The sequence below is a fragment of the Polyodon spathula genome, chromosome 17 (assembly GCF_017654505.1).
Source record: "Polyodon spathula isolate WHYD16114869_AA chromosome 17, ASM1765450v1, whole genome shotgun sequence".
NCBI lineage: Eukaryota > Metazoa > Chordata > Actinopteri > Acipenseriformes > Polyodontidae > Polyodon > Polyodon spathula.
In genome coordinates, this window is record NC_054550.1 from 2439957 (window position 1) to 2466878 (window position 26922).

At 38.3% G+C, this 26922-nt stretch overlaps 1 protein-coding gene across 1 annotated transcript in view; it reads right to left on the minus strand.

Moving 5' to 3' along the window:
* The window catches only part of LOC121329506 (LARGE xylosyl- and glucuronyltransferase 2), a 108450-nt gene that overhangs the window by 26999 nt on the left and 54529 nt on the right, over nucleotides 1–26922 (minus strand). The window contains exon 2 of the mRNA XM_041275093.1: nucleotides 2821–2913. The gene's annotated coding sequence lies outside the window, so the exon portion shown is untranslated. The remainder of the gene's footprint in view (nucleotides 1–2820; nucleotides 2914–26922) is intronic.

A 26922-nucleotide genomic window follows, 5' to 3' on the forward strand; every position in this document is an offset into this window, starting at 1 on the left:
GTATCTCACATACTCATAAATCTAGGCCCTGTTTGTATTTATTCTTCAGTACAAGACACAAACTATTTCATTAGTTATGCTCGGGTATTTTTACAGTAAAGTTACTCAGTTCTAAATCAGTTAATAAGAGTCAGTTATTTACTGCAATTGCTCGAGTCTGATTGGTCACTGAGAGATGGGCAGCAGAGCCGTGCTGTCAATGGGAACCTTTGTGATGTCCCTGTATATCAAAATATGGACAGCGTTCTCTATAATCATTAATTGATTGAAAGCCAGTCAATGGCAGAGTTTTCTCTTTTAGTATAATAAATAATGCAAATTGTGAAAAATGAAAAAAAAAGATCATGTTGCTGTCTGACATTACAGGATAAACAATCGGACACAATTTATATATATATATATATATATATATATATATATATATATATATATATATATACACACACACACACACACACACACACACACACACACACACACACACACACACACACACACACACACACACACACACATATATATATTCAAAGAAGTCATTACAATAAATCCTGACACACAGTTCTGCAGCGTTTCAAATAGCAAAGTATTTCTTACTTGTCCAAATAAATTAGCATTGCCGAGATGACTAAAATGCATGCAAGCAGATTCCAATTACATGTAATGCATTTTAAAAAGGAAGGTCATCCATTTTATAAGATGTTACCCTTTTCGTTACAAGAGTCAAAGACCATCTCAAACAAAATGAATCTGCATGGTAAATAACTCTGACAATATTGAAAGTGCTTAGTGTTTCTTCAAGATACGCACAATTTGCCAAAGTAAAGAACATCTATTCACCCCTTTCTTCCTGTCATTGACTTGAAAGACACTGCTGAGGTGAAAATAACACAGAGAAGTGCTGGTGGTGGCGCTGTGCCTTGAGGCATTTTACATAATGAAGAACAACACAAACAAAAGGGGTTTAAAAGCCCACTAGCTGTGCAAAGCGATTCAGAACGTCCACATCTTTGCAACTACTCCTACACAGCACAACACCTTGTTCAGAACCTCCTTATTTTTTACTATTCCATTTCAAATGGTAAAGGAGCGAGAGAGAGAGAGGACAGAGAATACTTTCATTAAAAAAAAAAAATGCTGGGCAAATATTATGCACATGTGCATTAGATGATTCACTGCCTTTGCCTACACTTCATTATATCTTACTCTGAAAAAAGTACATTAATAAACATTAGATTTGTAAGACTAATGTAGACTGAAATCAGTGGCACAGGTTTGAAACTCATTTAAAAAGCTATTTTGATATAGACAAAAGGGATTAAAATCTACAACACTGATGGAGCCCTACTTATATGCAAAATTAAAAAAGCAAGCCATCACATTTTAACACAATGGATACATTATTGGCTGTTGATTATATTAAAAAAAAAAAAAAGATTTGGTCCCAATTCAATTTTTCTTGACTAGAAAACCTTATCACTGTGTCTGCCCATCACACTGTAGTCCTAACAAGGCTTGTTTCAGAAATGTGGAGAGCTCTCCGGATGTTTTCTGTTACCATGATCTGAATTTCGATTAATAAAGCGGGGGGGGGGGGGTATTTCAGTGCAGATTTAATGGAAATCAAAGTGTGTGCAGAAGGAAGACGTGAGCTGTGAAAAACTAGAGCAGTTTCTGTACTCCAGTATCAGACTCCTAGCAAGTGGGGATTTCTGCAGGGAGTTTGAGTTATTCTTGTAAACTCCCAGGCAAGAGAGCGCATGCAGATGCCCTTGAAATGCACCCTTGGGATAACCAATTTCTACATATTCATATTATCTTACCACTTTGTCCACACTAGCTTTGTTGGGCAGTTTTGTTGATTACCAAACAGACGTCTACAAATCTCATCAGTTCACTGTAATTCCATGTCACATTGTGCAGTTAAACCTGTCTGTCTGAATGCAAACACTAATAGGTAGATGTTCTTCTCAATATCTCTGGCTTTGTATTTGGCAGCATCTGAATAAGATGTTATGGGCTTCTACCTCAACTGTCTCCGTTTCAGCAGTTCTTGGAGGAAGTGTTTATTATTTCTTTATTTTTTAATAATGCCTCATTTTTACAACCCCCTTGCAACACAATATATCACACATATTCAGAGCAGTTTGCCAGTGGAAATGGGACAAATATTCCATTGTTCAATGCACCAGAGAATTTCAACTCGTGCTACCTTTTAATGCGCAAATGCATGTGTGTGGCAGAGCAAAGCTCTGCCAGTTTTAAATTGGTAGGGATGGGGTTAATTTCCCCTACCTGCCTGGGTTTATTATGTTCAGGTGGCTGGAGTTGATTAGTTGATTAGCTTAATTAACGATCAATCAGCACCCAGCCACCGGACATAAAAGGAGGCCTCTGCTTCCCATTGAGAGGAGGGAGCTGAGGAAGCAGGTTGGTGTTTATGATTTTTGAATTTTTTGATCCAGTGAAGGCATTGCCCAGCCTGGAAACCTTTATTATGTAAGTTTTGCTTGGCCTTTTGTTATTTGTGTTTAAATACCATTATTTTTGCCCTTGTGCACTTTCATTTTTGTGTTTATTTATAATAAAAGTTTTTTTTTTTTTTTTTTTTTTTTTTTTAACTGCAGTCTGTCTCTGGGCCTCTATCCACTCACCAGCCTGTCACAATGTGGTTATCAGTTCACAAATACCTTATCCCTGTGGGAGCGATACTAAAACGTATCTAACACACCAGCAACTGGTATTAGATAAGCATAGGTAGGGCTTGAGGAAGACAGTGTGTACTATAAAAATATAGATTGAAGACATTTTAGAATTACTTACTAGTCCCTTCCTGAAACCCTGTCTACAAATGTATCTTTAGAGATCCAAGAGCGAATCAGGTGCTGGAACAAACTGTCCTCCTCACCTTCCAGCCTATTAAAAAAAACACAAACAGAATAGCCACAGTCACACATTATGATAAACTTCATGAAGTCTTTTTTGCAGTATTGTTATCTGCATTGCATATTTCCCAAACCCTTACCTGGTTTTAATTATATAGCAGAGCCTGTGCACAGCCTTCATTTAAAACACATTCCACAAGGCACCACACCTTTAAATTTACCTGCATTCCAGGATACATCTCCCTGCCCTCAAGTAACAAAGTGCCTATTGCTGAGCGACCCAATCTCTCAGCAGGGATGTGTGCCTCTGGCGACAAAAAGCAAGCCTCTAACAAGTTTTGTCTTCAAGACACATTGTTGTCAGCAGGTTAGGCACAGACAGGGGGGCTTTGATAGTTGATATGAAAGTACCTGACAGTTTGCGATTTCTGTCTTCTGACAAGCCAACTTATGCTATCCAGAAAACAAGATACATAAATGCTCTTAGTATACAAACAAACAAACAAACCAAAAAAAAAACATTAGGCCATAAATGTAGCTTCTCAAGTCATTAACGTTAATTATTTTAACCTGCACATAGAAAAGCAGAAAGTCTTTTAGGATTCGTGCAAGTATGGTAAGTTAGTACCACAGTTGTTTTATGTAATTTTCAACTTGTAGTTAGCTTCATAAGCATGTGTCAGACAAATAGAAAACTGGCATTTCAGCTGCAGTTTGAGTGCATTATGAACACAGGTAAAGTAATCAAATGTTTAACTGATTCTGTTTAATAAAACGCTTTGCCATTAATTGAATCATATGAAGTTGTGCTAAACACCCTCAATTTAACCCACGATTCCTGGCTTCCCTATTTGCTTTTTTAGTGCACTTTGGCAGATTTTTGCATATTTTGACATAAAGCATTTAGCATTTGAGCCTAGCAAGTAATTAAAAATGACCTTTCGGAAAAGCCATTAAAAAAAGAACAAAAACAAACAAACAAAAATGGAATTAAACATGAAAATGGGGAATCAATACCAAAACCATTAAATGTGTAACAGCTCTCTCTTAAAAAAAAAAAAAAAAAAAAAAAAAACACACATTACCAACGTGCAGCTTACGAAGTAAGAAAAAACAATGCAATTACTCAACTCCTCTTCTAAAATGGGACTAATGGATGTAACAAAAGGGCCGAACAACATTTAATAGCTATTGATTGACACATTATTTAAAAGGGCAAAGCAGGTACCGATACAATAGAACAGAGGTTAGGAAATATTGAGTTATTCCTTACAGCCAGGTTCTAAAGCCTTTACCCTGTTATTGATGAATATAGATGGCTTGCTGGGTCCTGAGACACAAAAGAAGCTGATAAGACCTTTAACTTTGATTTTTAATTCACACCATCATCACCTGAACAGGGAATTTCCTGTGCAAGAGGACTACATGGTTTAGAACTTAAACCTTCACCTGCTGAAATAAAAAATAAGTTTTAAAATTCATACGGTCTCTCAATGTCAGTGTTTTTTTCAGCCCACGGCTAAGGTAGCATTTGTTGCTGCTAGAGAAGTCCAAAGGGAAAATGCATAGTGAAGCTGAAATAGGCTCAAGACCTTTTCAAATCGATGCAGGCTTGATCTGAAAGCAGGCACAGTGACACACAGGCATTCACTGTTTAACCCTTTCCCTGTCACCAACAATGAGGGGGGAAAAGCCACAAAACCAATGGCACCTACATCCAACTTCCTCATGAACAGCTGCTAAAGAAAATGCTTGATTGCTTAGCCACTGGATCTTATGGCATCTTAAACTTGTATCATGCATCAGCCGCTTGGCATAGCCTTATGTGTGTGGATACACAGAGAAATGCCCAAAGAAAAAACCACAGGAAATAAAAACATGCAGTATCTAGTTCAAGAATGCACATCTTCATACTCAAAGCCTCACGTCTACCCTTACTGTCGTGTACACCTTCTCATTGTGCTCAAGTCCCTGGGAGACTGACGGAGCCAAGTGTAGCTGCAGAGTTGGAGCCAGGTGTAGCTGGAGAGTTGCAACAAGGTTAAAGTCTCCTGTGTATCTTAACATTCACACTCTAGGGAGTCTGATCACAACATACTTGCAATATGGAGGCACAGCAGGGAAATGATCTCCTGTGTCTATCCAAGCTCTGTGGAGGCTCAAAACTGGAGCGTTATAGACCCACAGTGGTTCATTTATTTGTGCTAAGGATCACAGGGCTCAGCTCAACCAGCACTTGACATTGGGTTACACCAGAGAGTAGCATTCCCATACCTTGGGCCTCCTCCATGTTAAAATATCGTCTCCAGTGTATACTTTTTATTTACCTGTATATTTTGAGGATGATGGGGACATTCCTACTATATTTAGCGTCCATGACGCAAGAGTTCAGTTTGATTTCACAGATCCTGATTAGCTCTAATCTTAGACTACCTTCTGTTACTATCCAAGTTCAGCATTAAGACTAAATCAGGGTTTGTTTGTAAGTTTACTTTATTGTGATCTTTTGCTCAGTAATACATTCCACAATTTGTTTACCACACAGGCTTCAAGGGTCATGCTCTAGAAGTTAATGCAATAATGTACTTTTTGCACAGATCTGGAGAGCTCTGGAGCTCTTCACAACAGATTAGTTGTTGGGTGGTCAGAGGCTGGGTTGATGATGTCGCTGTTTCTGCAGGAAGGTGGTCCTGAGGGGGAAATATGCTCTCCGCTGCCACATTTATAAAAGGATGGTTTAATGAAGTTTAGTGAAGTTATGCTCAACAGCTTTTCAGTCAATGCAGGCTTGATTTGAAAGCAGACATAGTGGTGCATAGCTGTCACCAGTTTAACCCTTTCCATGTCGCTAACAATACTTACACTCATCTATTAGATCAGAACTCAAATGAACAAATACCTTTTTAAGGGTAGCCTGTGCACTTGTTATTGGGAAGGGTAAATTAATGACTGGAAAATTAACACAAATTGGCATCTTCTTGCAAGCATTGACAACCAACTTAAAAAGACAATGCAGTATTTTTTTGCAACAAAAGCCATATAGTTATTCTTATTATCACAATGTGCTGATTGAGTATTAATTGAATGAAGCAATAGCAAAGTCACTAAACCCAGCTTTCTTATCTGAGGTCTGGTTTTATTATTTGGATTAGGGCAGCGTCAGCTGGAACACAGGACGCTGGCTCATGTGATGTTGCCAGAGCACTTGGCTATTGATATCATTATCTAATATAATCAAATCAATCTAATCCATGCCGCTCCTGCGATGGAAAGCAATACGAGAATGCTCAATGAGGCAATTTAAAAACAAACCAAAAGAGAGAGACTTGGAGGTGCTGACACAGCCATGAAGAAGAATTACTACATTAACAGCTGTAAAAGCATGTTCTGTAATACACGACTTGCACTCAAAATCTGAAATCATATTTCATGGCAGAAGTAATTGGAGAAACGTAATATTAGCAATGGTAGGATAGATAAGAGATTAAATTGATCAGGTAAAAGTACTGATCAAAATCAGGACAGAGCTGTTGAGTTTTGGGGTGCCTAGTTTATATAACAAAGATGAAATCTACTGTAAATAAAAAGATCTATGCTACATATGGATACCTCTTTCACACAGACGAGTTATGGCATTTTGGTCTGTGTGAACTGCCTATACGATCATAGAGCTGTCATACTTTATGCCATATCTGAACCACCACTGTCTTAACTCCTGTGTGAAATGCTATGCCGGTATTTAACGCAGTACAATTATACACACAGTGACTGAAGGGGATATGGTATGTAACAAAGTGCCTCATCATGGCAAAATAATTCAAAAATGTAATTATTATGATTACACACATCCAATCAAGACTGAACTTGGATATTAAGACAAACTGTAACGAAGCACAGCAGTAATTTATTGATCTCTCCAAACGCCTGTGCCACACGATTTATTCTCTCTCATTTCAGCATATTTATTTGCCCAGTAGAGCATTAAAAAAGAAACTGTGTCCCCTTTTCCAGGGCATTAAGATATGGCTTATTAGTAAATTGATTAGGTTTCTATTTCATGGAGCTGTCATTTAACTTTGAACACACAGAAAGGGATTAAGACTGTCAAACAGAATTGCTAAATGTGTTGTTTTTTGTTGTTGTTTTTTTTTTTTTTTTTTTTTTTAAAGCAAACACAGGGTTCCTAAGAAATAAAACAGCATCACATTTGGAAGCTGACTGCACAGTAAAAACAGCTCTGTGGGTTTTGTTTACATGTGCAATAATGGCAATGCACAGCCCCTCAGCATGAAAAGTGTGTACAAGCTATACCGGTAATAATGACTATAACCATTCCCTTCTGGTGTGGAACTGTTGTTTAATTCAACTTTTTCTAAAATCTCAATTCTCTTATGTACCATTAAAATTAGATTTCTATTCCTGGTACCCACTGGCTTTATTATCAACCAACATAATTCTTGCTGAGCATATTTATCTTATTATTATCTTTTGAATGACACAAGAACATCAATCTGGTAAGACACTTCTACCCCACTGTCTCAATTTCAAATGTACTTGGATATTAACAAGCGTGCATGAAGCAAACAATAATTCCTACTTGCACAACCATTAATTAATCATGAATCAGCACATGCTGCAAAATGCCACTAATACAAGCAAGCACTGAATATATCCTAATTAGATGCTTCAAATGAAGGCAATAGGAAATGTTACATACATAGTTAATTTAGACTTACTGATGACTTCGCTTCATTCACCAACTAGAGCTATTTTGCAGATACTTCCTGTACTGTCTCGCACATCAAGTCCCATAACAACATTCATAGATTCACAACAGTAGAAAATCGCCTCTTATGCTCCTTTCAGGCCTTTATTAATATTTGTTCTGAAGTGCTTTTCTCTCAACCCTGCCCCAATGGCTAAATTAGATCTGCGCAATAGCACCATTATCCATTACCCACTCCATTAAAAAAAGATATATTCTGTAATAACTGCTGGTTAGAGTAAATGATTACACTGGCTTCTCTGGAACGCCCAGCCATAACAGCGAGGAGAAAATAGTTCTATTATTTCGCTTTTCCAAGATAAAGAGGACTCCCTCTTAACATTTTGAAGGTGTGCCGAAACACTTAAAGAAATAATAAAACACCCAATATATTCCAACTTCAGCTAATGTTTGCAGCCTACAGGAATAAGCAGATGTTACGCCAACACAAGCTACACATTAGCTACCACTTCCAAAATTAGTGCACTGAATACTCCTCCTACAAGTCAGAAAAGAACATCTGCTCCAGAGCTTCTCAATAACCCCCACCACCCACCGTAAAGTACTGCTGCTGAAGCATAACATTCGCAGTATCAAAAAGCAGGCATAACTCATCGCTTGCTCCATAAACTTTTCTTCACTGGATGCTTAAGTAATGTTTGGAGATCCGTGATTGCAGAACAATTTGAAAATCCCTGTTCGATGACAAATTTGCCTGCAGAAGCCTGTACAAGTCTATAAAGATGGATTGGTGCATGAAGAAAACGTGACAAAAACTGAAGCACCCTCTCTGGCACAGGACTTGTAAATTTGTTCCAATTCCTTTGTTCATCAAAGCATCTCTCAAAATCACAAAATTGGTTGTTAATTGGTCCAATTATTTTATTATTTTAATGCTGCTTTAGAAGAAACAAAGTTATGGCAGAGGCTAAAGCTGTTTGGAAATCTTTCATGCAGAGCACTAATTCAGTTTATGAGTCACAACATAATCCTCGACCTTAAAAGAAGAACGAATTCAATTGAATGAAATTATTATGTTCTTTTGTTGTTGTTGCACATACAATAAAGCAATTGTCACTTGACTGCTTGTGGCCTGGTTAACACTTTAGTCTCAAGCCACAGACCACCGCCAGCAAATAAATATAAATAAATCAATAAATCCTCCAGGAACAGTGACTCCAGTATCCAGATCATCATCTTCAGTACACCAGGCTGGCTAAATGAAGAGAGTAACATAACAAACGGAATCCTGTTTACTTCAGAGCACGTACTATGTGGCTGCTCCCATTAAAGTCACTGAACTCAGCAAGAATAATGTAATCACACTGAAACATTAATGCTGTGAATGCATTTCCATGAGAAAGAAATATATACATGCATACAAGCAAGCACCGGTGCTACAATTGGCCATATATATATATATATTATATATATATATATATATATTATATAATATATATATATATATTATATAATATATATATATATTATAAATATATAAGTTTAATTGTGTTATCTCTATAGAGATTACAGCTTAATGCGAATGTGGGGGGGGGTACAAACTTTGAAAACTTTGGCGGCAGTCTAATCAGCAGCTCTGTTGAACCGCATCAGAATATATTTCAAAGCACAGCTTGTCACTGTGATGAGCAAAGATTCTGTTCCTTAGCATCCTCTTCTAGCCAGGCAATCACAAGTGCTTTACTGATGCTCCCTGAGCAACTTTGTTCTTTGCTGTTTGCACCTACACTTGTCATTGTGTGGTCAAAGAGGCTTTAAAAAAATCACGTTTAGGGTGGATAGAGATATCTGGAACACAAGTTCTCCTCAATTAGTTTCTCAGATGCACTTCTTTGTCCATCAGGAGCTAGTATCATTTGTTAGCATGAAATAAAATCCTTCTGCATAAAAAACAGACGTGTCCAGAGACTGCTACCAGATGTGATGAAAGGCTTCGTAATATGAAGTGCATTAGAACAGCAATAACCAAGAACACTGGCCTCTGAGCTATCTCGCCAAGACTTTGAAAACGGAGTTCCTTTTGTTTGTTGTTTAACTCCCTTTTGTCATGCCAGTGGCACTGTACTCAGAACCTGATCTTTCTTCATTTAAGTATCTGTAAATGCACTCGCTGCAAAATAGATGTGCCCCTGTTTTTTATAATAAGGGGGAATGATTTTTCCTGTAATTTACAATAACCTGACAGGGTTTTAGGTAAACACACGTAAAAGATGGTCTGGTTAAGCAGCTTAGTAGCCCAACAAACAGCATCTAATCTGCGTTATTATAACAATAGGTAAGGACCCTACGATAGAGGCATGACACCCAGTACATGGGCAAGCAATTAGTCTTACAAGAAATGACTGCAAGTTATTTCTTGCAATTAAAGCCACTCTCTAAGTTACATGTACAGTACTTGACTAATACAAGACAGCAATTATGCCTGTAATTTAAAACCATGGTTAATAATAACAATAATAATTAACAGTGCTGATGGAGTCAGGAAACAAATGCTGATTTGGACGTGTTGTGGAAAAACATGTGTTTTCTTTCATTAAAGAAAGACCACTTGTAACTGTCCTTGAGCAAGCCCCCATAAAAACTTGTTGGCAAGCAATGGTCTGTAGGATTTAAAAGAAAAGCTAATTCTGAGAAAAGTTCCCAGGAGAGAAGAGAAACGGTGAGTGACACAGGTAGAATGAACGGACACTCATAATTTGTCTTTGGCTTGGCCACAGACAATAACACAAAACAGCCTCTGTGGCAGTGGTTTTATATAGTGTGAAGATATTCACTGTTTGAATCCATAGTTCTCAGCAGTGCACTGAAGGCAGCACTAGCTGAAATGTTTGTCTACTTGATGACCAATGGAACGATTTAAAAGAATCACTTTTTACATTACAAGAAGGAGAACCCGTACAGGCACAAACTGTCATCCCCATATAATACCATAATCAGCAAAAGCTCAAGATTTATATGCACTTTCAGGCAATGACAACGGCTTCTCCAATACTTTTCTGGGTCTTCATATTCCTACTCCCTCTCTGCAAGCCCTCCACCTTGTTTCTTTTCCTTTAAATTGAAAAGCTATTTAAAAAATCCATTGTGCTGGATGGGGAATTCAATTTCCCAGCGAGCTATATTAAAAGGGTGGAGGTTTTTAAAGCATCTAACCTCTCCCTGTATTCAGTGTACTTCTCCTCAATGATTAACAAAGCAGCCCAGATTTAAACAGTTTACCTGATATAGGAGCCCACTGAGAACTCTTCACTTCCTGTTAAGAGCCGCTCAGCTTGTAACAGTGTTGAATATTAAAAACAAGTAGTTTCTGGCTAAACTAGGCAAAAACATTTACCTTCAAGCTGTTTATAGCAACAACAAAACACTACATTACAAGCCCCAATCAGTAGTGGTAATAGAATACATTAATGTTACAAGTTAATGTCCCCCCCCCCCCCCCCCCCCCCCCCCCCCAAATGAATGATCAAATTTCACTGCAGATCACTCAAGTACTCAGTTTCCCACTTGGGAATAAATGTTTACACAGTTACAGAACCAGTGACCACATTGCCAGAGTTGTCTTACACACCGATCAAACCAGCATGAGGCAACCGAACGAGTTCCGTTATCTTAATGTGTGGCTTTACAAACAGTGTAGGGTCTAAACTGAGCACTTTCTAAGCTAAACGAACATGCAAATAAAGAGCAAAAAAAAAAAAATCCAAGATTGAACTGTGCTTACAATTAAACTAATCTGAGTATAGCAGAGAAGCTGCAACTTGATTCAATACAGAACTTTAACAGACCATTTTTCTGTGAAAGGTCAGTTTCGAAGTTTCTTCTGGTTACAGTGAATATCCAGGAATCCAAACTGAAAGCAAACCGAAAATCCTGAATAAACAAAATTAATGTTATACATAAATGTAAAATAGGTAAAAGTCTCACTCGCAAACTAGCAGAGCCCTGCTCTTCTGCGAGATTCTCCATTGAGCTTGTTCAGCAAATTAGGTGAAACAAGTGGTCCAGAGAGAGATAGCTGGGATCATCAGACAGGTACGAGCGAGGGCTGAAGGGACTGCTTCTCATGACAGCTGACTTTATAGCATCAGCATAGAGAGACTGGATTCCATCTGCAAACCTAACCCAGGCTTCAGCCACAATTATAGGGTGGTCACCTCCCTCTGCTCCCTGACCTGTCCCCCACCCTCGCCTTCTCCATAGACACACCAACCCCTCCCCCATTCCCTTAATCCTCTGTATTTTACAGTTAACAGTGTTGGCAACACTTGCAATGTTAAGCTGAAACAATGCTTTAGTCAAACTCACATGTTCAAGCTCTCTGAATACTGGTCATCTTTAATTACATTTTAAAACCAAACATGATTAGCCTAACTGACTATCATCACACAGCTAAAATGCAGAATGAACTCCCCCCCCCCTCTAATAAGTTGACTACAGCTACAAAAGGAGGATAATCCCTGCAAAATGCCAACAGAATTCAGGACAGAAAACCATCAGCATGCATCCATCAGCATGTCAGTTCATCTCCCAAACACAAACCAATATCAAGAAAAGATTAATCTTGACAAGTGCATCTCTGTCCATCAAAGTCGTACCTGATGCATGCATAAACTCATAGATGTGAAGTATGCCGATTATATGATTATAGCCATTTTGAATTATTCATGTTTAAATCTAATACATTATTTCATACCATGCACACTTATGCAACACGTAGGGATATCTTGTATGTCAGAAAGAGAAACACAAAAGAATAAAGCTGTGTGATTCATTTGAAATGGAACGATAGAACAGCACAGAGGGAAATGGAGGTGTAATTTAGAAAGCTCATCAGACCACCTTAGTTGGCAAGCAGAATATCGGCATATCACAAACGAGGCTGTAAATGATTTTACCGTCTGAAGTCTGGTTTTATTGTTGCCACTCTCCTGAGTGCAGCTGTTCCATACAGATTGTCGAATTAGAGAACTTGCAAGGTGCAGTTACCTCAAAGTAACCAAGGATGGCATGAGGAAGTAAGGCAGCGCCTGGAGAATAAATCTGCCTTTTCTTATTTTTTGTACATGCTTGCATTAAAGATCAGGGTACTCCTCAGTGTGGGGGCAACAGCCTGCACTAAATCAGGGCTGCCTTTCTCTTCAGCTCACTTCTGTTCCTTTTATAGACCAGTCAGAAGAAATAGAACTCAAAACAACAAGAGGAAAAACAAACCACACTCACACTCACACACACCAGTTGGCAGCCTCATAACCCACCCACAGGCTGTGAAAATGGTTGTTTGTTAACATTTGTAAGTCAAGAAGCTTTTGATCTCTGGAAATCACCCCACGTGTTGCTGAAAGGGAACACAGTGCTTGGTTACTGGCCTCTGTCAGAAAATGTGCTTTTTCCAAGGTTTCTGAGAGAATTAGGAGTACCACCAAAGTAATGATAACTAGCAACTAGAAAGAAGCAATTTGTTGCAGTGTTAAAAGGGGACCAACGACTTGCTAGGTTGACCACCCTGTCATATCATTCAGAGAGAGTGTGGAGACAAACAAGCCAGAAAGCTGAGCTCCATCCTCACCTCTGTCTAAATTGAATATAAATATGGTAGCAGGCCTTTTGCTATCTATAGCCGAATCATAGTCTTAATTCTGTACAAGTTAAAAAATGCTACATGTTTCCATGCATTCAAAAGAATATCTTCAACAAAATCGAGGCAACATTTTGTAACAGTCTTCATTGCTTATTCTGCACGAGAAAAGCAGTAAACCCGAGTGCCGTGGATGTGACTGTTTAGATGGAAATCTCAAATGAGATCTATCCTAATAATAAACAACAAAGAAAAGGAGACGAGATAAAGACACTTGCATCTCTAGTTAAGATTCTCAAAACGTGCATCATTCAGCTGAGCACAGCACAGCGCAGAACTGCAGGCACTGTGCTGACAGCAGTGCCATCCTTCAGAAGAGGCAGAAATGCTCAGAGGGTATTCAGGAGCAGGAGTGCAGATGCCCCAGAATAAGTGGCTAACTACATGGAAATTGCCTTGGGCTATTGTTTCGTTACATTGTAACACCATGGACTTAGTTACATTACACGATTTCTACAGGTGGAGAAAGTGTGTAATTATATGGAAATAGACACTTGTCATTACACAGGGAATAGGTTTAATTATATGGAAATGTATTTTTGAACATCTACCATGAAAATATACTACCATTGTTAAGATGACCAGTATCACGCCACTCTGCTGGATGTGAAACTCCACTAGTAAAAAATACATTGCTGCAATACTGTCACAGGAATCACATATTTATTCATGCGCTGCAATCTAAGGTCCTACCAAAAAAAGATACAGGGTAATGTATAAAAAGTAACAAGTAACAAAAGTAATTAACAAAACGCCCACTCAAGCATTTTGAGGACATCTGGTTAGACACCAAAATATCATGTTACGTGATGAGATGGCCAAAGGAGTCCAGAGAATATTAAGCAGCAGATGGATCTGACAAGAGTGGCATATGGCAGTAAATCTTCAGATGGAAACTGACCCCCCCCCCCAGATTACTTAACTTGTATCCTGTCTTGAGTTTGTAACAAAGCCGACTGAATTAAAAGACTGCCACAGGCTTTACTCATTTATAAAAGGAAAAGCCTGAAATGTGTAAATAGATTTGAACGTCATATAATAGCCATGCAGGTAACTTTGCTTAACCTACTGGTGTAGGAACAGATGTGCATGAACAACTGAGAGCTAGCACAGGCAGCTATGGGTCAAACACAGTATCAGACCTTTTAAATTTTGCTTTAGGATATATCTGTACCTGTGGCAGGCTGGCAAGTGGATAGAGGCCCAGAGACAGACTGCAGTTCAAAAAAATATACTTTTATTATAAATAGATACAAAAATAAAAAGACACAAGGGCCAAAACAAAGGGATTGAAACACAAAAAGAAAGACACAAAGCAAAATGTACAAAATAAAGGTTTCCAGGCTGGGCAATGCCTTCACTGGATTTAGAAAATTGAAAAATCACAACCATCAAAACACCAACCTGCTCCCTCAGCTCCCTCCTCCCCAAATGAGAAGCAGAGGCCTCCTTTTATGTCAGGTGGCTGGGCGCTGATTGATCGTTAATTAACCTAATCAACCCCAGCCACCTGAACATAATAAACCCAGGCAGGTAGGGGAAATTAACCCCATCCCTGCCAATTTAAAAAGGGCAGAGCTTTGCTCTGCCACAGTACCATTAACTTATTTCATGTTAGAAAGTATGAACCTCATATGTTGTGTGTAGGGTTTCTGTTAAGAGGACGAAGAGATGTATGTTACACAATATGAGCACCCTACACAAAAACTGATCTTTAACTAGAATTAAATTAATTAAAGCTACAATTTACTTAAAAATGGTGTCCTATGCGGAGTGCACTGGATGATTTGTGCACAGTGTAAGAAGTACTGGAAGTTTGATAAATCCATAACAGAATTCTTACACGTAGCTTATAAAAGCATACTGAATGAACATACCACAGTCCCTTATTCAAATGTTTCAAGTAGTCTATAATGTATTAACTAATAAGACTTGAAAACATCCCTAATGCATACAATGAAACCAGTGTCTTTATGCTGGCAAATGGACTGAACACTTGATTTGTGGCTGTCCAAGACAGGCGGCCGCTCAAGGTTGTTCTTTCACTCAGTTCTAGTCATTCAGATGACTGTAAACACTGGTTTTATTGCACTCAGATAAATTGCATGGGTTCCGATGCATTTTTATTTACGTGACAGTCCTTTGAGCTGTCAGTCACTTAAAGTGCTTCAATAGAAGAACAACTATTTCTGATGGAACATAATATCTTTTATGTAAATGCAAAATTGTTCAAGGTGTTACAGTACCACCTTTGATTGTTAAACACTTTTTAAATGTTCAAAATGAATGTCATATTTGAGTTAAGGATTGTTATACATTGTATACAACGGAGAGAATATTACTTATGTACAGTAGCCATTATGAAGGAAAGGTGGGTCATTGCTGTGAACAGCTATTCTTCCTAAAAAAAAAAAAAAAAAAAAAAAAAAAAAAGGTTAAAACCACCTTGTTCTACTATGTACTCCTGCACAGCAGACATAAAACCAGCCTATCAATGGTGTACAGAGATGCCAAGGGCCAGATATGCATATATAATAACAGCCCCCTTCTTGCATTACTTCAGGGCAGGGTGAACCAGACAGACAGAGGCATCTGGCATCACAAAAGGAGATGCTACTCCAAAACATTGGCAGGCTGCAAAGAGAACCTCTTGATTTTTCTCATGAGAAATTACAGAGTTTCCAATTTCCAAAACAAGTGATTGCATTCAAATTGTGTACCGAGAGGCTTATTTCGGGAGATTGAAACTGCTCCACACACAAAGTAAAAAGCGTCTTCCACCAAGGTGCTGCCAAGTGGCGTGTACAATATTATATATATATGCAGTTCCCTTCCATTACTGCATATCTTAAATACATTATTGTTTTCATATCCATTTTTCATCTGGGTTTCATGGGAGGCAGAAAGACAAAAAGGAATCGCATTCTCTGTAAATGACAGTTCCTTCCTCCCATCTTTCCCTTTTTAACGGTTAACGAGATCAATTTTCAAAAACCAATTGAAGAGAAATCAATTTAATATTTATAGGGTACTAAAATCCAATGCTTTACAATTGCAGTATTTTCAGATAAGAGGTTTGTGGGTGGTTTTTTGTATTGTGGTTCGCTCTGAACGATGGGTAGAAATCCAAAATTAGCATTTTAATCACTTTCAGCTTAATTGCAAACTTGAAGTAGAGGAGGCGTGAAGACATCAACTCTTAGACCTGCCTTGGACTGGAAACGACTCGTGAAACACCACAGACCTGCGTCCAAACTCAAAACGTTTCTCTTTAAGGCCATACTAGTTGAAAACTGTTACAATTAACACAATATGTGAAAAATGCTTTCCCCCATCTCAGCCTACGTGTCTTTCCCTCACATCAAGATCTGGTCTGGGAGAAGAGAGAGAACTACAAATGCAAATCTAATCCTTTTTCAATTTGCATGTTATTTAGCAAGTTTTAGCATGTTTTCACGAAACTGCATTCAATTCAAGGAACCGGGGCCTTGTCACATTGAATCTCTTTTTCAATCTCACCAGTTTGTAAAACGTCAGTCTACTTCAAACATTATCATCTTACAGTACCTAAAAACCCAGTTTAAAAAACAAATAAATAAAAAATACAGAGCTTACACATTCCAAAGTAATATTTTTTATCCTGGATTTTTGGATTGTCTTGTTTTGACTCCAGCAATCTTCAGTATTACAATTACTAGTTGGGAGTGGAGTCCACATCTCCAGTGGTCACTACTAAAGTGTAGATATCCTAATGGTCCTGTTTATGAGGAATGTGCACCTGTTGATTTTACAAGCATTAACCTTTAACACCGCAGAGGTGAAAATGGTGCTTGTTACTGCAGGTCAAATAAGCAAGAAAAATCCCCATTAAAACAAACAAAAAAAACTCAAAGGAGTTACAGGCATTGAACTTTGCTTATGCACCAATATCGCAGCACACATTATCTTACATCAAAATATTAGGATGTCCTGTGCCCAACGAGAAACATCCTACCAATTCTTCTGCTGCCCAAGACAACGCAAAGCAGTCCTGTATTCATGGGGCCACAGAATGAAACCAAACAGTCTCCCCATTAGAGCAACAGCTGCTCCAATCATATCTACAAGGCTTGCCTACCCATATGGCTAGTAATAGCAGATGAGCACTATAACTAGTCCCACACTGAGAGAGAGTCGGAGTGCACGTTCTGTTGTCTGTGCTGCCGAATTAAGCCATGAGAAATATCAAAACGCTTTACAATGTTTTCTACAGTACAGTACACCAGGGACATTGTTCTCGGCCCGTAACCTTGTTTCTTTTCTTTCGGTGCCGTGAAGCGGATAAAGTATAGAGCAGGATACTGCAATTTGACAAACCTTGAACAGCTAGTCCTCTGCTAACTGGGTCAGAAAATTTCCATCCACCTTTCCATCAAATCAATTACTGCACACTGTTTTGTCTTGGAAGCATATTCAAATGTAATCTTGTTTTCTGACCAAGCACAGTAGGAGATCTAACAACACACGTAGGGCTAAGAACTACAGCACTGGTTGCAGACCCCGGGATTATAAGACCTCTACAGTGTGGGGGTCCTAACAGCATTCTCTTATAGTGCAATTCTATTTGGTTTTAGCTAGTTTAGTTACTGGGAATTCGTAATGGGCAGATCTTCTCAGTCTAAACTGAGTTGAACAACTGGTCAAGCGAAACACTTGCAGAAAGAACGTATTTTGTGAATTTATTTACCGTGCTTTCATGTGTTTGCATTTTTATGTTTCATTCCCTAACTAAAAGAAATGTATACAATTCTATGACAACAGTTTTGACTCTGTGTCTTTCTCCTAAGTTAAGTTTCTTTCAGTACTGTTACCGAAGTTTTACATTTGCTCACCATGTTTGATTTGGGATTTTAAAAAACACTGGCTTGTTCAGTCCACTGACTGTCAACGTGATAAAAGTAGTCACAGCCTGCTGGCATTCAGAAATATAGAAGTTATTTTAGCATCTGCACAGTCTCCGCACACCATATTTTATATATCGTTCCTACTTACCGACAACAGCAAAACACATATAGAAGTGGGAGAATAAAGTAGTTACGATACAGTGAAATGACTATAAAAAGCAACCATGATACCCACCAAGTAGCTCTTTTGAGCATAACGGTTCGGTTATAACACAGCGCATATAACACCTGCTGAAGAAACCATCCTTGTTCTTTGCCTGAAATGCCCCCATGACATACAGAGCCATAGTTAAAAACTTCGAAGTTTTACAAAAGACCATCCAAGCCTACATTTTTTTTTTTAAAGACCAAAAAATAGGTTTTCTCCTACTTCTCTCACGTTTCTTTTTTTTCCTCGGTCTCGCTTCGTAAAAGCTTTGATGGGTTAACTTGTCAGAAAATGGTTCTGAAATCCACTTACGGCCATCTATTTAATGAAGCTTAGATGACGGCTATATGTGATGCGTTCTCACCCTGCTCACTGATGACCTCCTCTTTATTACCTTTCAAAATAAATATAATGGTACGATGAAAAGTTTATTGTGGAAAAGTGACTTTACCATCATTTAAACAGATTGTATTTTTTTCCTGTGGTTTACTGTCTACCTATATAATCTCTGGCAATGAGGGACTAGATTTTCTGTACTACAAATTCCTAAGAGTATTACCGTTTCTCACTATTAGCTTTTGGGTGAATAGTCTCTTTTTTGTTCCTTCTGGATGACTTCATTGTATCACTGCAAAACTTAAATCAGGCCATTCTCCACAGAGACCTATTCCTGAGTGCATCACAAGCCAGCATACTGTTTTACACCAAAATGAACAATTAGAAAATTAGTCAAATTTCTAACCACAGCTTATTAAATTATATTATATATAGATTTTTGTGTTTGGAGTATCTTGCTTTTTTAGTATGTTTTGTAATTAATTTTCTGTTAAATCACAGAATCGGTGTTCAGCCATTCTCTCTTGCGAGTGCAGGGGAAAAGGGAGTTCCTTTGAAAAGGGGCAGGACTGACAGTGATGTGAACCAATCACATGACAGACTGAGACTATTGCCCAGTGATGTAAGAAAGAATTTCAGGGCAATAGTTCAATCTATTTTTGCTCCAACCACCTATTCACATATATATTTATTTATTATCAAAGCATACTGTATATCCATTCGGCATATTTTCTTTTGTTTAATAACTCACTGAAATAAGTAACTGTGTCATTAATAGTGTAATTAAAATTACACTCCAACTACTGTGCATGACTGAATGTGTAATTACAGTTCAAACTATGGCACTTCAAGTAAAAAAGTAGCAAGCCGGTTGTTAAGCAGATCTCAAATGGAATTCCACAGTGGCAAAACACAAACCACAAATGCATAAAATCAGTACTTATAAATTGCTCCACTGTCAGTTCCCTTCCCTTACACTAGAATACATGTTTTATGGTATTTAAGATTTACATTAAGAAAGCCATTAAAAATGTTGCAACTGCATACACATTTCTGCCAGTTTCATGTGTACTACACAACTGAGAAAAGTTGGCATTACCTAAACTTTGACAGGCCTAAAATACAGATAAATAAACAAGGTGCACGATTCTGTAATACACATTCCCCAGTACAGACTAGAGCTAGAACAGAACAGTTGTCTGTATCCTTAACACAGCAGGTTGGCCATACAGCAACACACATGTATTCAGGAGATCTGACCTTTTGCATGGTCTTATTCGTCAATACAATACAACACAGACAGTGACAGGACTTGAAACACTAGTTCCCCAATACTGGCGCATTGTAAACTGTGGTTAAGGTATTCTATATTTTGGTTTATATTCTCCACACATTTGTTGCTGGGGCCAAAAATATATGAAGTTTATAATTGCTGGAAAATAAATAAATGGGAATAGGGAAGACATGACAAATCATATTATGTGCACATGATACTGCTAACATTACCGCTATGCAAAATCTAAGCCAAGTAAAATTAAGCTTACAAACTGAACAATAACATATCACTTAGGCAGCATGCATTCCCAGGCATCAACTCCCATTTGATCAACTCCCATTATACAGATTTGTCTCAAGAATCTAAACTAACAAATGGAACGGACGTTCCCTAATTAAAAGGTCCAACTCTTAACCTCCACCCTCACCACAAACGTTCCATCTAAAATCGTTATTCTGCTAATCAACTTGACTGATCAACATGTACTCCATAGAGATGAGACACAGATTTGTAACCCCTTAAGGTACACAAGGAATTGAGCGGCTGTTCAAACAGTTGCTTTTTCAAATACATTTGAGAGTGACTCAAGTATCACAAGGAAACTGACAAGATGTTAAACCCTGTTTCGTGCACCTCATTTGTGGGACACATGTGTGCCTGTACCTTGAAGGGTTGAAAGCATTTTACAGAACTGGAAATCAACCTGGATTACACAGGCTGGTATAGGGTCGATCAAACAGAGTTCCTTACATTTTCCATTCCAATGTATGATGATGCACTTTACAGCAATACATTATACATCAATACATAAAAACATCTGCATATTCCAGAATAGCCTGGGCTGCTGAGAATCTGATAGAATCTGTACCAGAACAGTAACATTTACTTCCCACTGACTGCAGATCAATTGTGAGATGTACCTGAAAAGCAGATGAGACAGATTGATTGCCAGGGAAAACAATTAGGCAGTGCCTTTTGAAATCTTGAAAGGCCAGGCCCCTCTGGTACACATAGCTGTGACCATTACAGCTTTATTGTGGGTCATGTGTTTTTAATTCTAAAGGAACATGGAGGTGACAGAGTATTCACTGGCCAAAAAGCTTTTCATGGCTGGATACCTAACTGCCTTTGTGAACTGGGGGCCTGTGTGCAGAGCAATTCAAAAAGACATAAGACATAAATACCATACAACACCGTGTAGAATTACAGGGGAAGAAATTGCCCCTCTGTATATAAAACTTCATCTTTAAACTTAATACTCCAACTACAAAAACAAAATGTTCCCAAACCACAATCCTCCATATTCTGTATTTTTAATGCTAGGAAAGACTTCTCAGCATATTGGCCCCAAAAAATATTTTTGGCTGTCTAAAAGACAAGCATTATATATATATATATATATATATATATATATATATATATATATATATATATATATATATATATATATATATATATACACACACACATACATATATACACACACACACACACAGTGGCTTGCGAAAGTATTGACCCCCCTTGGCATTTCTCCTATTTTGATGCCTTACAACCTGGAATTAAAATTGATTTTTTGGGGGTTTGTATCATTTGATTTACACAACATGCCTACCACTTTGAAGATGCAAAATATTTTTTATTGTGAAACAAACAAGAAATAAAACAAAAAAACAGAAAACTTGAGCATGCATAAGTATTCACCCTCCCAAAGTCAATGCTTTGTAGAGCCACCTTTTGCAGCAATTACAGCTGCAAGTCTCTTGGGGTATGTATCTATAAGCTTGGCACATCTAGCCACTGAGATTTTTGCCCATTCTTCAAGGCAAAACTGCTCCAGCTCCTTCAAGTTGGATGGGTTCTGCTGGCGTACAGCAATCTTTAAGTCATACCACAGATTTTCAATTGGATTGAGGTCTGGGCTTTGACTAGGCCATTCCAAGACATTTAAATGTTTCCCCTTAAACCACTCGAGTGTTGCTTTAGCAGTATGCTTAGGGTCATTGTCCTGCTGGAAGGTGAACCTCCGTCCCAGTCTAAAATCTCTGGAAGACTGAAACAGGTTTCCCTCAAGAATTTCCCTGTATTTAGCGCCATCCATCATTCCTTCAATTCTGACCAGTTTCCCAGCCCCTGCCGATGAAAAACATCCCCACAGCATGATGCTGCCACCACCATGCTTCACTGTGGGGATGGTGTTATCGGGGTGATGAGAGGTATTGGGTTTGTGCCAGACATAGCGTTTTCCTTGATGGCCAAAAAGCTCAATTTTAGTCTCATCTGACCAGAGTACCTTCTTCCATATGTTTGGGGAGTCTCCCACATCTTTAAGCAATGGCTTTTTTCTGGCCACTCTTCGTAAAGCCCAGCTCTGTGGAGTGTACAGCTTAAAGTGGTCTTATGGACAGATACTCCAATCTCTGCTGTGGAGCTTTGCAGCTCCTTCAGGGTTATCTTTGGTCTATTTGTTGACTCTCCGATTAATGCCCTCCTTGCCTGGTCCGTGAGTTTTGGTGGGCGGCCCTCTCTTGCCAGGTTTGTTGTGGTGCCATATTCTTTCCATTTTTTAATAATGGCTTTAATGGTGCTCCATGGGATGTTCAAAATTTCGGATATTTTTTTATAACCCAACCCTGATCTGTACTTCTCCACAACTTTGTCCCTGACCTGTTTGGAGAGCTCCTTGGTCTTCATGGTGCCGCTTGCTTGGTGGTGCCCCTTGCTTAGTGGTGTTGCAGACTCTGGGGCCTTTCAGAATATGTGTATATATGCTGAGATCATGTGACACTTAGATTGCACACAGGTGGACTTTATTTAACTAATTATGTGACTTCTGAAGGTAACTGGTTGCACCAGATCTTATTTAGAGGCTTAATAGCAAAGGGGGTGAATACATATGCACGCACCACTTTCATCCGTTATTTATTTTTTAGAATTTTTTTAAACAAGTTATTTTTTTCATTTCACTTCACCAATTTGGACTATTTTGTGTATGTCCATTACATGAAATCCAAATAAAAATCCATTTTAATTCCAGGTTGTAAGGCAACAAAATAGGAAAAATGCCAAGGGGGTCAATACTTTCGCAAGCCACTGTGTTTATATTAGTAGCTTATTGTAGTGATGCATTAGATGTAACAAATGGGTTCAGTCCAAATTTAATTCATTTTCCAATGATTCACAGTTCTGTTTTGCGACTCTCCAAGAGAAACTGCAGTTACTGTATAGCTTCAATATACTGGAGACAGATATACAGCTCCTGCAAGCCAAGTAGCTCAGTTATGGGCAATTCTCTGCTCAGCTGCATATTTTGATGAGCATCAGTGGAAAAAATATAAGCGTGCAAGTGGCTCCACTAAACTATTTTACCTGAAATGCCACTCGTGTACAATAGAATTGGGAACAAACAACATATATTATTTGACAATTTGAGAATCAAATTCAATGTACTTTTCAGAACCAGCATTTCACATTTGGGATAACCAAAGGTAGCAATAATAATAATGTCATTTTGTTCAGAGAGCACTGTGGAGATACAAACATATTTAAATACAAATACTATTCAATGTAAAAAACACTAAAAATTAAGATTTCCAAATGTTTTGTTGATGTAAAAAAAAAAAAAAAAAAAAAAAAACACAAACATAATGTTTATAATAATTTTAAAATGATTTTTTTTTTTTTTTTTTTTCTAATTCCAGATCGCAGTATGATAACCTGCGGAAGGATGCTTTTTTTCTTTATTGATGCTAAGTGCTGTCCCTAGTTTCAAAGCCACTCTATTAAACCTATAAGAAGATACGTCAGAAAGGCAGCAACAAACTTTAAAAGGCCAGCAATTGTATTCCATCAAAAGGAACACTCAGGATCAGAGGGAGCGAGAGAACTCTCTTACAGGTCTTCATGCCATCTGCTGTACAATTCTAGCAAATCCACACATCAAAGAAAGGTTAGGAGCTATTGTTGGGACAAATTGTGCAGCTGCAAAAGTATATAATTTATTTTTTATTTATTTATTTATTTTTTTAAAAAGGGCAAGTCGAACTACAGATCACAGAATGGGACAATGCATGTCATCCAAAACCTTCATAGTGGTGCTCTATATGAAGTTATACTGAAAGAAACTTTCAATTCAATTCAGTGCCAATGTTTCAAAACTTTTTTGTCTCTTCCTTGTATGTGTTTCTTTTTGTATAAATACATAAATGGGAGAAATGACCCCAGGATTTAACTTTAATGAATGTTTTATGAATATAGGGCAAGCTTAAAGCTCTGGTTGGTAGAGACATGAAGGGAAATGTATTCAATGAATACATATGGGGGAGGGGACTCCAGTACAGGTAGATTTACAGGTAGAAACACTGTACTGCAGACAATGGTTGTATGACAAGACCCTGAGCTGAAGTGTCACGTGGGTATACTGTGTATCCAGACTTAGCTAGCATGGATGACAGAGCTGAAGCCATCCACTGGCTGCAATAGTCAGGACTATGCAAATAGCATTACAGACAATACATGCAAAGTAAACTGTGTAAATCACACAGTACAGGGAGGTCAAACTTAAGCAAAGCAATTCAAAAGTGATCACAAAGCAACCAGTTTCAACAGAATCAGTTAGATTCCAAATGCATCAAATTGCAAAAATATGTTGGTGTATTTATAAGCTCTTCAGGGTTATACAGTGTTTACAGAATTCTTCCCCCACCCCAATTGATTTGTAGTAGAGGTACTGTGTGCAGTATCTGGAAGTATCATTTGAATGCTCTAGTCTCTGCTTAAACTACTTCAAGAATGCATTTACAAAATCATTATAAAAGGATTATCGTACCTGCTTCTTGATATATTATATTACAAATGCTTATTTTCATCTTATATAAACCCTGAATGACTTTTGTTCCTAATTGACGTCTTACCTCTTGAAATGGACCAAGGGCAGATGCCAGGTAGACAATTACTTTCTGTATTCCGGATACAAACTTGCAATAAAAAAAAATGTAGTACAGATTCACTTTTCATCTCCCTAAAAGGCTGTAATGACAGCAAGCTAACTGATGCATTTCTCATATCCAAAATCACATAAAAGGTGGTGAAATCAATAACTGACACTTAAAGAAACATGGTCAAAATCCATCAGATTTAACCCCTTGAGCTCACATTTCCAAACCGTGTTCTGATGAAGCAAGCCTCTACTGAAAAGCCCTTGGAGAAATTAACAAGACAAACCTGCTTTAAGAAACACTGCAGAGTCCACCTAATCAGGTTTTATTGCTGAAGGAAAGTGCAAACACAAAGTTATAATTCATTAGGAGTTTCTTAGCATCATGAAGATATCATGCGTGTTTAATTAATGAAGACCGTCACCTCTCAGTCTGAAGCATCTGTCATAGTGGAGATGAGTTTGTCAAAATACCCTGTGAACTCAGAAGTTACATGCATTATTCACTGCTTGCTTTTGTGTAACTAATGGATTTAATTTTAAAAGTTACCTGCGCACGGAGTTGGAATAATCTGAAGGAGGCAATCGCTCTGGGGATCAGAATTATGCAAGCAGGGCTCAAAAAGACAGAAAATCAATACGACGATGATACAAGTCACAATTAATGAGGTGTAAGCAGGAGTTCTACTAACAGCCACAAGAATGGTCATCAGAATCTAACACATGTCAGGGGAGGCTTGGACAAAATCATTAAGGAGGAAAGCAGTACAGGTTTATTCCAGCCATCACACTACTTATTAATGCTAGCCAGAGTCCCTGGCATATCACACTGCAGAGACTGAAAGGAATAACTAAGCCATTCCTGTCAGGCTGGTTGAAGAGTAGAAAACAGGGTAAAGAAATTAAAGATTCACCATAAGCAGAATACATTGGGGAATTAACAGAACGGGTACCGTAATTTACGCAATATAACAAGCAACCTGAACAAACACACTATAGCACACCATGTTATAACCCGAGTATGCTGCTGAATACAGTTATAATAAAAAGTACGGTACAGGCACTAGCCAATGTAAAAGACTGTACTCATGGAGTGCCCCTGACACTGTACCCCGCCTCCCCTCCCACCTCCCTTTTTTTTACAGAGCTGTGGGCAGCCACCCACTTGCCAAGCAGGCAGACTGAGAACTGTGCAGAGAATTAGTATTTTTAAAACCCTGCTCACAGTGACACTTGAAAGCTGCTGAAACCCAACCCAACCAAAAATCTCCTTGATTGGGATCAAATTTGCAACAGGTGGCTGCCTGGAGGTTCAGAATACCGTACAATACCTCTGATCGTTTGGTTGGGAATTCGATACTAGGGAATACATCGGTAGAGCACTCCCACTGTAGGCACCATCTGTGCCAAAGCTGCTTCCTTATCTGCTGCTTTCAGATCTCCTTCAGCAGAGGGTTAGCGTGTTAGTCTGAAATCTGAAACTAAAATATGTATTTTCCATGTTCCTCTTTTACATTTAAACCCATGCAAAAATTCTACTAGTTTTAAAATAACGATTTGTCTTTTTAAATACAGTTGGTCTGGTGGTTGGTATTGTTTTTACACATGGAAGGACAATCTAAAATATAAATCCACCTGAGGAAGATGGCTACAGGTGTCAGAGAAAGGCACGTATGGCTATGTATTAAAAAGGCGCTGTATTCACTTGAGTGGAAACTACTCTGTGCATAGCAAGAGCAAGGCCTGGCATCTGGAGTCAGGTAGCACAATGTTTATTTAGGAGCATTGCCCTTCCAGTGTGATATTCTGCCTGTGGTATCAAGATGAATCCACAGAAAACAGCAGAACAAATAATTACCAGCTGGTGCAAAAGAAACAAAGTGCTGTAAAAGTGGGTGCAGAGGGATGCAACGTTTCACAGCTGGAGTCGAGATCCAGGTGTGAATGAAGCTCAGTAATTACACTCGCATTAATTAAGCAAAT